Here is a 6,180-nt window from a genome sequence, read left to right as displayed (position 1 = left end):
TAGATAAGCCTGATTAACTCAGGGTAAAATATTAGCAAATCCACTGCGCCAAAAGCTCTCCTTAATAAAGTATTATCAGTTAATTTTTTTTAAAGGTATGAGTTTGATCTCACTCTGCCTGATCACTGTGCTTATCTCTCAAGAAGTTCTCAATCTGAGCGGAGAAAAGATGTACTATTTGTTGGGCCTCTTAGTGCCATAAAATCATATTTATATATCTCACCTGTTACATAATATAATATGTACAAGACAGTATAATTGAGTAGTTCTTGGAAATCATGCTGCTGCAAAACATTTAAATACGATTTTACCAAAAATGGTTTTGTGAACAAGACAAGGATGCCCATTCTTGCTACTTTTATTCACATAGTCCTGGAAGTCCCAGCCAGAGCAATTAGGCACAAAAAAAAAAGAAGCTAAAGGCATTGGAATTGTAATGGAAGATGTAAACTGTCTCTATTTGCTGATGACATGATATTATATATAGGAAACCCTAAAGACTCGACCAAAAAACTGTTAGAACTATTAAACGAATTCAGTAAAATCGTAGGATACAAAATCAATACACAAAAATCAGTTGTATTTCTATACAACAATAAAAAACTGTCAGAAAGAGAAAGAAATAACAAGACAAGAAATAAAAAACAAGAAATAAGAAGTGTTGGCAACGATGTGAAGAAAAGGGAACCACTGTGCACTGTTGGTGGGAATGTAAATTGGTGCAGCCACTATGGAAAACAGTATGGAGATTCCTCAAAAAATTAAAAATAGAACTTCCATAAGATCCAGCAATTGCACTTCTGGGTAGTCATCCAAAGAAAACAAAATCACCAACTCAAAAAGATATCTGCACCCCCATGTTTATTGCAGCATTACTTATAATAACCAAGATATGAAAGTAACCTATGTGTCCATCAACAGATGAGTGGAAAAAGGAAATGGATAAAGAAAAAATATAAATACAATGGAATATTATTCAGCCATTAAAAAGAAGAAAATCCTGCCATTTGCAGGAACATAGGTGGACTTTGAGGGCATTATGCTCAGTGAAGTAAGTCAGACAGAGAAAGACAAATGCTGTATGATATCACTTATATGTGGAATCTAAAACAAACAAACAAAACAAAAAACCTAAACTTATAGAACAGATTGATGGTTGCCATAGGCAGCCAGGGCAAAATGGCTGGTCAAAATGGTCCAAAGATACAAACCTCCGGTTATAAAATAAACAAGTCCTGGGGGTGTAATGTAGAGCATGATGACTATAGTAAACAATGCTGTAATGTATACTGTAATATATATTTGAAAGTGCTAAGAGAATAGATCTTAAAAGTTCTCATCACCAAAAAAACTTTGTAACTATGTGTGGTGATGGATGTTGAGTAAACTTATTGTGGTAATCATTTTGCAATATATACATATAACAGATCATTATATCAAACATCTAAAACTAATACAATGTTATATATCAATTATGCCTCAATTAAAGAAAATTACTTTGTGAAATTCAGTGTTTTATTTTCACAAAACAGATGATTAAGTAATTATTTAATCTCTAATGAACCAGCTTGTTTCATATTTGGCTACTGATTTTAAATTAGAGTTACAAATAATGAAGCAGATAATAAAACTCACTTTTACTATAATATTTGTTTTATAGATGTGGATGATACCAAAATGTCATGAAATTTAGATGCTACTTCAGTAACTGTATTTGCACACCTAATTTAATATTTTATGTATTTAACACTATTTCTGAAATCCAACATCATTAGCTTAATCAGAACTACTGATATCAAAAGTAAATGAGACTTTCCTTCAACGGTGAAGGAAAATAGAAATTGAGAAGGCAACAATAGTAAGAAGCATATGCTTTTATACACAGTAAGTATACTTTTATATTCAGATATGAATGCTTCTTGCTTTAAAAGAAAATAAGTTAAAAAACTGAAAATTATCTCTACTTAATTTATTTAAGACGTCAGTGTCCCATACTACAATGCTTACAACTGGTGTGTTACATATTGTAAGTATTCACACTAAAAGGCTACATAATTTTCACATGTCTTATAGACTTTGTCAAACAAATCTGTGCGGACAGCTACAAAACAATCTATTTCTGAATTACCCATTTGTTAGTGTTCAGAAGTAGAAAGAATCTTTTGGCAATAATTAACAAGGTATGCCATGCATATTAGCACATAAAGATTAAATTTTTAACACTCAACATCATTTCATGCTGAAACAAATCCTGTTGTGCTAACTCTACGCTAACCTATGGCACCTCATTCATTATTACCTAATTAACCTACTAATAGCCACATCACAGGAGTTTGTGTCTATATTTTAGATATTGGTTTTAAAAGCAATTAAAGAATGTGATCATATTGATTCCCAAAAATCTATTTGGGAAATCAAATTCTTGCAATCTATACAGAGCAAAATGCCCTGCCTGTTGGGTAGTGTTTGTTGCAGCATGTCAGTCATTTCTTAGCGTTCCCATTTTTATCTACATATTAAATACTGAAAGTACATGTTGAGAGGAAAATTAGTAAGGAAATATTCATGAATATTTGAGTGCAAAAGCTAAATTACTTGTAGTAACTACATAAAATGTATTTATTATTTTATATTACCTTATTAAAAATAAATCCTGCCCAAGTAGGAGTAGAAAGTTTTGAAAACAAAACTCTGAGAACAGTATAAAGAAAAATGAGATCACTTAGAAAGTTCATCACAATGTCTAGAAAGAGAAGTTACCCATGAGAATCATACAACATCACCAAAATTTAAAACTCACTGCCTTAGTAATGATCTGTAGTTTATGTATACATTTCTTTTGAAATTCTCTTTCCACTCAAATTATAGAGATGTCATTTGATTGTTTGAATCTGACTGATGAGCTTGTGCTTGTTTTCCATTAAAAAAAATTTGCAGTTGGGACAGACAGCCCATTTTCTGCTTCCGCAGAAGTGCAATAAAGAAAAGACTGGCATTCCTAAAGAAAGGTATTGGCAGTGGAAAATGCTAACAGGGGCCTCAGTGAGTTGCTGCTACTGCACAGCTTACCACTAGATGTCCTGTGGACTAAGCAAGAAGAACACTGGTACATAGATTTGCATTCTTATCTCAGCAAAGGATGTTTCTGATTTTAATAATGTAGCTCTGGATTTGAAAAATAACTGGTTAACCATTTTCTGCTGCATTTCCTGTTGACGGAGGCAAAGTAAAATACAGTGATGTGGGTAATGAAGCCCAGTATGCCATGTGTTGTGCTTGCAGATAATTATAAAAGTATGATTGGAATATTTACCTCAGAATCTTTTATAATGAGGGAAGAATACACACATACGCACACAGATGCACACACACAAATATAATTCCCTTATTGCAAAGATAGATCTTTTAATTAAGCTTCATTTTTCTCATTTAGCAGGCCCAACAGGCTGTCTTGTTATAGATTCTTTCCTTTTCTGAGAAGGGTAATACATGGGTATAACAGAACAATTATAGCTTATTCAGAGGATCTGTTCACACTGTGTTATCTTCCATGACTGCTAAGCAAATTAAAGTTGAAATTTTACTGTCTGTCAATTTGGGTGATTATTATGATGAATCTGTGAAGTACAGAAGGTATTTAAATGCAGTGTGACGCCTTTCTAAAATTCTACCTCTTAACAAGGCATAAAAGTACCTGCAGATACCAATAATGTGTGCCAAAGTATAATGTGAAAGGGTGTCTTTAGCTCCAATTGTTTTGGTATGGCACTCGGTATGGGGAAAGCCGGCAATGCTGCATTCAAATCCCTAGTGTTGTCAGAAAAGGAAATGGAGGAATAAGCTGTTCTCAGTGGTGCTTGGTGAGAATCCCACAGAGAAAATGGGAAACAGCAAATGCCTTCCCTGGCAGCATTGTGACATGCTGGCAGGACAGGAACCTTGACATGGTATCCCTAGCCAAGGCTAAGGATGATCATCCCCAAGGTCAATTCCTCAAGTCTACTCTTTTTGGAATTTGATTAAATGTGGTGAAAATCATTTTTGAGTGGAAGATTAAATGCAAATTAAGATGATTTAAAAATTTTAGAAATATTGCAACATGGTATTACAAAAAAATGATTTTAACAAAGCCCATTGGCCTCTCTGGGCATGTGTCTGCTGGGACTGGTGCAGAATTAGCTGATGAGTTATGTGGAGGACATGAAACCAAGCTGACAGAATGAGATTCTAGGTGAAAGTAACCCTGCAACCCCAGGAAGCCAGAGGTGTCTTTTTTCTTAAATGAGTGGATTAGAACTCTCCCAAGACAACTGCCTTTGTTTTCCCCCTTGGCTAGCCTGCTTGTGCTGTAGCACCCTCAACTATCTCCAAGGTAGCCACAGGCAGTGACAAAGGAAAGAGAGTGATGAACTACAAACTTTCTCAGCTTCACTGAGAAGCACCTCAAGGACAAGGGGGTGATCCTCCTCTAGCATAACCCACGGTTGCCACAAATTAGGTACCTTCCACTGGAACTGAGAGCTAAGAGGTCCTGCTTAAAAATGACTTTCTGAATCATTTTTCTATTTCTAAGCCCTTTGAGCTGCTGATTTCTCAGGACCAAAGAGAAGAGATTGGAAGGCAGGGGAGGAGGGGATGGCGAGCAGAGATTCATTCTTTTATTCATTTATTGGACAAATATTTATTGAGCACCTATACATAGGGCATTTTATCAAAGTTGATTCTGCACTCCCTTGCATTGGGGTAGGGCAACTAGACTCAGGAGAATCCGAAAAGCAATTTTAAAATTTGATCACACGAGGAGGAAGAGACAATACTGAAATACTAGGGGAGAAGAGGGTTAAAACTGTTTTATTCTGCTGTGTGTACAGTTCCAAGTCAGTGAAGTTGACACATACTTTCCTGCCTCCGTTCCTTTGTTCGTGGTGAGCTATCTCCCTGGAAACCTCCATTTATCCATCTTTGCTCACTGAAATTTTATCTACTTTGAAGGCCCATTTTGCATGCCAGCTCCTGTGTGGAGCTTTTTCAGATTTATTCTTCTCCTTATGATTTATATATCATTTGAACAATGCTAGTTCCTAGTTGATTCTTCTTTATGACTCTGATTTTATTCCATCATATGTTTCTTACTACTGAAATTGCTTTTCCCCTCAAAAATAAATGGTAATGTTCTTAAAGATAGTTCAATTTTTATAAAGATTTGAATGGCTTGGACTAAATAAACTCTTGTTGAGTATTTGTTGAGTAGCATGAATTTGCTTCTTTACAGTTTTACAAAGCTGTAGAAAACTCAAAGCTGGAAACCAGGCCTACAAGCAGGCTGGCCTACGCTATCACTCTGTTCCTCAGTTGATATGTAAACTAACTATTTAACATGATGACCAAAGCATTTTTCCAAATGTGAGATTTATGTACATCTAAATATACTAGATTATATCCAAACTATCTATAGATAGTACCTAGTTCTATCTTTGGGGAAGAATTAAAGGAAAGAATATAATAATTCATTATTACAAACTTTAAAGTGATTCCTAAGGTTCATTTCTTTCAGTTGAAAATATATTTATTTTCAATACTTTCAATTATTACAATATTATATTATTTTCAGGTGTGCAACATAGTGATTTCATATTTTTATAGATTATTCTCCATATAAAGTTATTATAAAATATTGGCTATGTTCCCTGTGCTGTATATTATTACATCTTGTATCTTATTTATTTTATACCTAGGAGTTTGTACCTCTTAATCTCCTTCCCCCATCTTGCCCCTCCCCTAACCACTCTCCCCCCAGTGGTAACCACTAGTTTGTTCTCTGTACCTGTGAGTCTGGTTCTGTTCTGTTATAGCCATTTGTTTGTTTTATTTTTTTAATTCCACATGTAAGTTAAAACATACAGTATTTGTCTTTCTCTGTCTGACTTATTTCACTAAGCATAATATCCTCAAGGTCCATCCATGTTGTTGCAAATGGCAAAATTTTCATTCATTTTTATGGCTAATATTCCAGTGTGTGTGTGTGTGTGTGTGTGTGTGTGTGTGTGTGTACACACACACACACACACACACACACTGGAATATATATAACACATCTTCTTTTCGATTCATCTGTGGATGGCCTCCATATCTTAAGTTGCCTCCATATCTCGGCAATTGTAAATAATGCTGCTATGAACA

Source organism: Physeter macrocephalus, chromosome 4, assembly GCF_002837175.3.
Source record: "Physeter macrocephalus isolate SW-GA chromosome 4, ASM283717v5, whole genome shotgun sequence".
NCBI classification, from domain to species: Eukaryota; Metazoa; Chordata; class Mammalia; order Artiodactyla; family Physeteridae; genus Physeter; species Physeter macrocephalus.
The sequence above is the reverse complement of the archived record's forward strand: the minus strand, read 5'-3'. Positions refer to the sequence as shown.